At 36.4% G+C, this 8,376-nt stretch overlaps 1 long non-coding RNA gene across 6 annotated transcripts in view; it reads right to left on the reverse strand.

The window, feature by feature from the left end:
• Nucleotides 1–4,518, reverse strand: part of LOC134839536 (uncharacterized) — a 29,370-nt gene extending 24,852 nt beyond the window's left edge. Inside the window, exon 1 of one of the 6 annotated variants that reach the window (XR_010162381.1) lies at nucleotides 4,497–4,515. This is a non-coding gene — a long non-coding RNA (uncharacterized LOC134839536). Of the gene's footprint in view, nucleotides 1–4,124; nucleotides 4,237–4,496 lie in introns of those variants that run through there. The other 5 variants (XR_010162379.1, XR_010162380.1, XR_010162384.1 and 2 more) reach the window with 5 other exon arrangements.
• Between the last annotated feature and the right edge of the window lie 3,858 nt (nucleotides 4,519–8,376).

Consider the following 8,376-nt stretch of genomic DNA (forward strand, 5'->3'; position numbering starts at 1 on the left):
ATCACGATAAACTATGACAGCAGTTTATTTATTCTTCGTATCCTCTGCGGCTATTTGGAACCACCGGTTACTTTTAAATAATTAATATTTTCGGGATGAGATAGAGGATGAGATGATGGCGGTTTTCAAAGAAGAAGGCGGGCTTTAAAAGGAAGGGTGGACTCAAAGCGTAATTGGGTTCCTTAAACTGTCATTTGGAAAGAAAGTACCGCAACTGGCCCAAATTGCGGCTCTTGACGTCAAAGAAAGGAATACCTTGATGACATATTTGTTGGGAAGTTTATTCGAAGAAATGGGACGGGTTGCAAAAAACAATAGGGTTATAAGGGTTAAATAACTTTTAAGAAAAGCCATACATCAAAATGATGCATTTTCAAGGTTTAAAATTTTAAATCTGAAATGCATGGTTGCTCCAAGCGGCAGTTCTGCCGGAGAAACTTCATCAAATTCCAGTCAAGTAAATTAAAGCATTCGAATAAAAAATAACAGGCCAGTTTGGCAAAACTGAAATGAAAAAAGCTCATCGCAGATCAAAGATATTTTTATTTATCAAACAGATGGATCAAATTGTGACCTGCGTGAAGTGTGCCAGAACTAAATTTAAATAATTGCAGCTCATGTATGAGGCTCTGGTCGGACCATTGACACTGTTCTTGAACTAATTTGCGGCCTTAGCTCAAGCAAAACGGTCCATTAGTTTAACGAGTGACCGGTGTTTCACCAGGCAACGCTTCAACATAAAATAAATTTCCAAATTCATTTTGAAATAAGTTCGTTTCACATTCTTTTCAAATTAGTTTGATAATTATAAACAGTCCCAGGTTGGTTTCGAAATAAAGAAAAATCAGCCATTTTGAAAAAGGTTGCCTAAATCAAACAAAATTCGGCGGCATTAGGAGTACAAGAGAACCGAAAACCAGGCCAGGGTGTACCAGGCCAAACCTTTGAATGTTCCGACTGTCCCTTGAGATCTATGCGATTGTTTTTCATAAAAGAAAATTATGAATGAAAAACTGCCACACGCTATATAGAGTGTAAAGTGATAAAATAAACGGCTAGCAATAAAATAAGAAGCTTGCCTCAAGTAAGTTTCGTACAATTTCTCAAATGGAACAAAATAGGTTACTGTGCAAGTAGCACAGAGTGTTGTGATCATAGTTTTAAGAAGCACAAAAAAAGGTTTTCAAATTAGTGTAGTTTTTCTGCGCGGAAATAATAAAAAGATTTTAACAAAAAACTATAACTTGAATATATTTGAGTCATAGTAAGAAAGGTAAATTGAGCAACAGTTTTTGAAGAAAAATGACTAGAAAAAAAAACAAAATTTCCTTTAAAAAAATTCAAAACCTTTTTCATTTTTTTGCAGAAATTTTTTTGATTTTTTGAAATTTTGATTATCAAAATGGCGTTAAAAACTATAAAAACAAACTTTACCTCAGTAAAATTAAATTAAGCATCTGTTAACGGCTGAAATTAAGCATAAATAAGCCTGCTCGCTCGGTTTACTCGCTCAATTTTGGACAAAAAATCAAAAGTTTCAAACCGGTTTTTCTCGACTTTGAAAACACTTTTTTTACGTGGTTGAAATCACGACTGATGAAGGTTTAAAATAACATAGCCCCCATCCTGGTCCGGTAATTATTTGTGGTATCTGATTCAACGTGGAAAAGAGAAAAAAATTAAAAAAAGAACGAAAAAACAAAAACACACCCGAATACAACGTTCCTCCCCATTTTCAATTGTCGGAACATTAACTCGACGCTAACGCGTTGATAGGATGAAAAAAAAGTTTGATTAATTGTCCCAAGCCAGCTTTATCACCCATTTTCAGACCCCAAAATTATAAGAAAAATGATCACAGATGAATTATCTTCCTACAACTGAGTTCAAAACACCAGTGATTTTCTGATATATGATTTTCTGATGATATATAAATTTAATTCACCAAAGAATAATTTAACAATTGAAATTTTTCTGAAAAAAGTCACATTCAGCGCAAGTGTTCCATCTTTTCTAAAAAAGTCGGAAGAAATACTGTTTCATAGTACCTGAAATGTAATCATTTTTAGAGATATTAACTTCTTTTACTTTAAAATGGGACATTTTTGAATTTTTTGTGTAGGTCTTAAGAGTTTGAAATTGATTGATGTGCTACAACAGAGCTCTAGTCATTGTTTACACAAATTTTTTAAACGCTTATCCAAGAGAGTTGCTTATTGTTACGACTTTCGATACGAAAGTAACGGAATATTTGTGCTCGGGTGGGTTTTTTTTTCTTCAGACAAATTTCGACTTCTTACCTAGCCTTTTTTGACGGATTTTTTAAATTTCATTCAAAACGTATTGTTGTCACTAGCTTAAATTTGAAAAGATATTTCACCTGTGATCGTTTTTCGTAAAGTTATGGGGATTTAAAGATTGCCATTTTTGCCAATTTGGGACAAATAACGCGCGATACCTTTCGCGTCTTAGAAATTGTTCCAAATTGGTTGAAAGAAGCTTTATTTGCCATAATTGATTTATTACAATGAGAGAAATCTATTCTACTGTACTTTATTTGGCGTGTGGGGTGATGATTTCGTAAAAAAAATTTTAAATTTTGGAAATTGTTTTTTCATTTTGTTTTATTACATTTATTTTTTTATGTTACTGCTGCTCCATGAACCTTAAAAGGTAGTCGGAACATTCAGTGCTTTGCCCTGATACGAGCAGTCTTGTTTGCTCTTATTGATAGCAGCAGCAGTTACAGAAGTGTAATTGCTGCCATTTTTTTGCGGACAATTTGACTTTTTTCACAGCTTTATCTAAGCCATTGTGAATCTTTGATTTGAAAAATATTTTCGGCAACTGAATTTTTTTCACCCTTTATGTATTTTGCCTCTCTTGTCGTGAACCCGAAATTCTTACGTAACTTAACTCTTTTTGAGGTAACAACTCGCGTTGAGCAGGGCTGTGAAAAATGTTGCTAAACAATGCCAAACAAAATTTTCAAAGTACTAAAAACCTATCAACATAGTTGCTAAAAAACTGCTAAAAAATTAGAAATCTTACTCCCAAAAAAATATTATATTAAGAAAATTTTGCAAAACCTTTCGTTTTTTGAAACTTTTTAAATTCTGATATGCTTAATTAATTGTTTTAGGCATGGTTGAATTAAGCCCGCAAAAATTTAACCGCGACTTGAAAAAAATGCTCTTACCAGGGCGACGGTCTGGAAGTTCCGACTGTCATTTAGATCTAAGAATTCAAGTTTGATGAAAGCGACGTGAAAAAGTTGCTTTTACCAAGGCGGCGACCTGGAGGATCCGACTGTAACTTAAATCTATGAACACAAATCTGATAAAAGCATTTTAATAAACCTGAAAAACTTTCAAAAAAGGAAGGCCTTTAAAGGTTTTTCAAATTTTTTCTCATACATTTTGTAAAAAGTACAAGTTTTTGAATTTGACATTCACTAACGTACTAACAAGGGAAAACAGCTCTTTCCGATTTCATTGTGATTGTTCAAGAGCTGGAAAAAATTGCCACTTAAGCGTTAAAATATCGCTGGTTAATTATTCCCAAATAGGTCATATTGGAAACGGTCTAACTCTCCTACTTTTACAACAAAATGGTCACGGTTAAAATTATGTTTCAGATGAAATAGAAAATGGGTTCAAGCGGGTTTGATTTAAAAGAGGAAAATTGTTCAAGTCGACCTGTAAATAAACCGAGTTGGCCAAAATTATAAAACTCTCGGTAAATTATTCGAATTTATGTGCAGCAGGTTTTTGGACCATAAAAGCACAGAAAAAAACTTCAGGAAAAAAACGATCACCTTCACAAAAGTCAGTCTTGTTTGAAATCAGCTAAAGAGTATAAAAATTGCATTTGCATTAATCAAAGCAATCGGCGCGGTGATTTGTTCTCTGCATTTTAGATTGAATACTACAAAATCGCCAAATTAAAAAATTTGGGCGAGTAAAAAGACCGTAACAGTACAATGAATACATTAACAGTACAATTAATTCTGTTTTCCCAAGTTTCAATTTTTTCTGATCACGTCTAATTGGTTTGTTGACTAATTTCCTATGCCCCTTTTTATGCAATTGGAGAAATGAGAATAAGATGGTTTTTTTTCAAACCAAAAGTGAAAGTCAAAAGATGCGCACTGAGAGACCTCTAGCTGTAAAAATTGTTATCCCACGCAGTATTTGAAACACTGGCAATAATTGGCGGCTGAAAAATTACCAAAAAATTATTGTGGTGCTGTTATCGGTCTGTCACAATCACAACCAATCTGTAAAACCAATTACACATCAAAGTGGCTTTCTATTGTTCATTTAGCAGGCAAAAAATTACGATCACATCAAAATGACGAGGTTATAAAAAGTATCAATTGGAATCTGGCAAAAAATAATCGATAGAACTATGTCTCTCAGGGCTGTGCGAGAAATCATTTCAGGCTTGCAGAAAATTTTATTTGCTCGTGAATTTCAAAAGAAATAATGGCTTACAAAACTTTTTCTTTGGCTGGCGCACCAGAACCTTGAAATAATGATATTGATATCAAGTTAATTTAAAGCTGAGATATCTGAGTTCTAAGCTTTTAAAAAATCTTCAATGAACAAATTTGAGTTTATATCGGCTGAGCTAAAAGTTGAAGAACAAAAGCATTCCGTCACATCGATTGTAAAAAGTTGTCAAATAAAAACTGAGAGCCATAGTTCAGGCCACCTAGGTCATCTAAAAACAAGCTTGGAAGCTTAGATATCGTGACGTTTCACTGGCTACATTTATCCGACTCTTAAATAACTACTATAAAAAGACCAATAAAATTCTCGTTGCAAGTTTGCTCCTCTCGTTCTGATTGCTACATAAACCGGCTTTGTTTATTCGATAATGTCAGACCTTAATCTGAAATCACCCCTAACCCCCTTAATCCACCCGCCCAGAGTCAGATTGCAGGTTTAAGACATAAAGTTTTGTCACAAATCTGGTCGCTAAACCATCTGTAGTATTGTATCGTGTCCCGGATCCTAAGGGGGGGGGGGGGTACTTCCCTGGGGGGGGGGGGGACTCCTGACGTAAAGCAAAATCCTAGGAAAGGGGTCCTCAATTTTTTGGAGGACCTATATCCTAGGATTTTGTAAATGAACGCAAGTTCCCACCCTTAAACTATAAGACTCCCTCCTTAGGATCTTGTTAAGCTGACCTTAACAACCGGGACCCGATACAAAATTGTTTTGTTTCACAGTCATATTGATGTGACCTTTCGAAACTATATTATATTTGTACACTCTCATTGTTTTTCCAGTAAACATTGTGTCCCTGAAGGTTTGGTAGACCAGTTCTCGCTGTGCACTCCGTTTTATTCCTTTGGCACTCAATTTTTGAATTCCTTCTAAACAGAACCAGAATTATTATTCTTTCGTACAAGGCAAGGGATATTTTCATTTCACTTCAGCAACTCAATTTATACTAAGCAAATTAATTTTACCAAAAAAAGCAGAAGACTCTAAGCTATGATTATAATTGAGGAAAAGAAAAGAAATATGTTTTCAGATAAATTGAAATTTAGGCAACATTGTATAATGTTGCCTAAATTAGTTAAATGCCCATAGTTTATTGCAACAAATTAAGGGAGCGAGGGAGGTGGTGGTGGTGGTGTTGATTTTTTTCTGTAAAAAGAAAGAAATGGGGGTGGAAGGGTGGCCTAAGTTGGAATTTTTACTTACCATTTAGGACGACCGAATATAGTTTCGGTTTTAGGGCGATGAATTCCCTCATCGCGTTCCCACCAGTCTCTTCTTTGAACTTCAGCACAACTTTCTTGTTGGTATCGTCGAAGAAGAAATGGTCCACATCATAATTTGAAAAGTCGAAATCAGCTTGTTTTTTCTCCACGTCTCGATAAACGTCGTCAGTTTTTATAGCATAAGTAAAACTATCGGTGTCGGAGTAAAGAAGTTCCAAGTTTAGATTAGGTTTCTTCCTAACTTAGACTCCATTGTCTTACCAAATGCTGAACTAACAATTAGCTTGTAAAAATTCTCCTGGAATTTATTTATCGCGGCTTTTCGTAGACGGGTGTTGAGGTCGACAACGGGTGCCATCCAGTGACTTTGGCGGAACTGAAGAACTTTTCCGAGGTGAGTTATTTTCATTCCCAGCTCGTCGTACAACTTTAGGGTAAGGTAATGCAAAATATAACTTTCTTTAGGATGCAGGGTCTGAAGAAGCTTTGGCACTTTTGGCAGTGTGGTTATTCCCAATTTTCCCAACATGTCGACTTGCTCGTTGCTCATTGCACCGATGTCCACTACTTCAAGAGAGAGGGCAAGAGGGTAATCAGCAAAGAAGTCATGAAGCTTTTCGGGTATGGTCAAATTGACTTCAAGTATATAACCCCGTTCTGCAGTTTCGCTGATGAGCAGTATGTATGCCAGACTTTTTTCATTTATTGAAAAATCGTTCAATGGCAAAGGGCAGTGTTTCATTATCCCCCCATACAAATTGTTTGCGTCAATTTTGAGGATGTAGCTTGATGGTTCTGAGGGCGAAAGATCGACGAGGTATTTTTTGTTTGCTTGGTAAAATTGGCGCGCGTAAAACATGCCTCCTCGTATCATTCGCTGCACAAGGTCCAGATGTTCACGATCTTTTATTAGTTTCAAGTCGGGCTTACAAACTTTTAGAAAGGCGTCCCCGGAAAGGTTACTTGCCGTGAAGTAACAGGCGCAATCCAGCCCGTAAGTTTGATAGCAAACTACACGAAAAGCTTCGAAAACGGAAGCAAGCAATAGTGAAAACGGAAGCAAGCATCAGTTCGGTGAAAACTCATAAGGCATGATTGTAATCGCTTCTTGAAACGCTCACATCCCCTCCTGTTCGACTATTTTTCCGCATTGCTCACGGGGGAAGGCGAGTTTCTCAGAATTTTTTGAATGAGTTGAAGTATGAGTAGGGGTAATGCCCTTTCTGTTTCAGCATACTTACTTTTTCAGGTGAGTGGCCGAGTTTTTCAAAATATTTCTCCCGCAGAAAAATTTTTTCGTTGGCCAAATTATCGACAAGTTTTGCCAACGGTGCTAGCACGAACCTATACGAATCGTCGAATCTCCGAGTATTTCGATTTTTCCGTTTTTGCCCGTGTAAATTTTTATTTATACTGAGATTGCCAAGGATATATTTTTTTCTTCAGATGCGGGTATTACGGAAAAAGTGTTTTCCGAATTGCTTTTGCCAGCGCTTTGATTATAAATTGTAAATCATAATTTGACAAGTTATGAGCTACCACTGGAATGTAAATTGTTTTTTTTTCTACTAACGTTACAATCATTGTGTGCCCAACCCATGAACTTGTTGGTGTAATGGCAATGATCAAGTACCACTTGATCATTGTCCTAAAAATCATACTCGCATATCCAAAAAAGCGTAGCATCTTCCCGTTCCTGGTCTGTTATACCGTTGAAAGGGTAATATTTCCTTTTTTCTTCGTAAATTTGTCTCGCTAACGATTCAAGGGAGCTAATTAGCTCTTCCATCACATTCGGTCCTCTTTTAAGCTCAAACTTTAACACGTCTTTTTTCCAAAATTCGATTACTGCTAATGCATAGCCGCACAGTTGTTGGATTTCAGTTGTTTGCGTGCTAAATTTTTGCGGATCATGTTGCGGTCCGTATACTGGTTAGAGCAGTGACTCCAAATAAAAGTAGATTACTCTGGTTACGACCAATGAGCTGTTGAGTTTTTGAACTTGTGATCATCTTATTCCGGCTTGGGCATTGTTTTGACGACATCTTCATCTTGGTAGCACAATTCTTGATGTCCTCTCAGAGTTTCGAATGAAGCGCATGTGTGGAAACATTTGCGGCAAATCTCAGATTGAAATCGGTGCACTCTGTGCCGCACGTATTCGACCAGTTTCTGGAGATCACTTATCAACACATAGTGATATTTTGATCTATATGTCAGCAGCAACAAGTCCACAATCAGGCTAGTAGTGAATCTGCTCGATACTCCTATGGGAAACAATTCGCCATTGTTGAACCTGAACAGAAAAATAATTTTTATGCCTAGGTTTGGATTGAATGATAAAGGGTGTTTGAATAGTTGAAGAATATTAATGAAGGAATTTTAAGGTTTTCAAAGGGCAAATAGAATTTGCTTACCGGAAAATGTTGATTTGACAAGTGTTCAGCTTTTCAGATCTGTCCATATCCATCAGACCCATTGGCATTTCGTATTCCCCATTGATTTTCACAACTCTTTCTTTGTCGAGATCGTAGGTTGAGACTTTGTTTTGCTCCGGCCACCGTCTAGATGTGAGGTAGAGGGTCGGCTCATTCACGTTGTGATATGCGGCAACAAAGCAGCAGAGAAAGCAACGGTCA

Source organism: Symsagittifera roscoffensis, chromosome 2 (assembly GCF_963678635.1).
Source record: "Symsagittifera roscoffensis chromosome 2, txSymRosc1.1, whole genome shotgun sequence".
Taxonomy (NCBI): Eukaryota; Metazoa; Xenacoelomorpha; order Acoela; family Convolutidae; genus Symsagittifera; species Symsagittifera roscoffensis.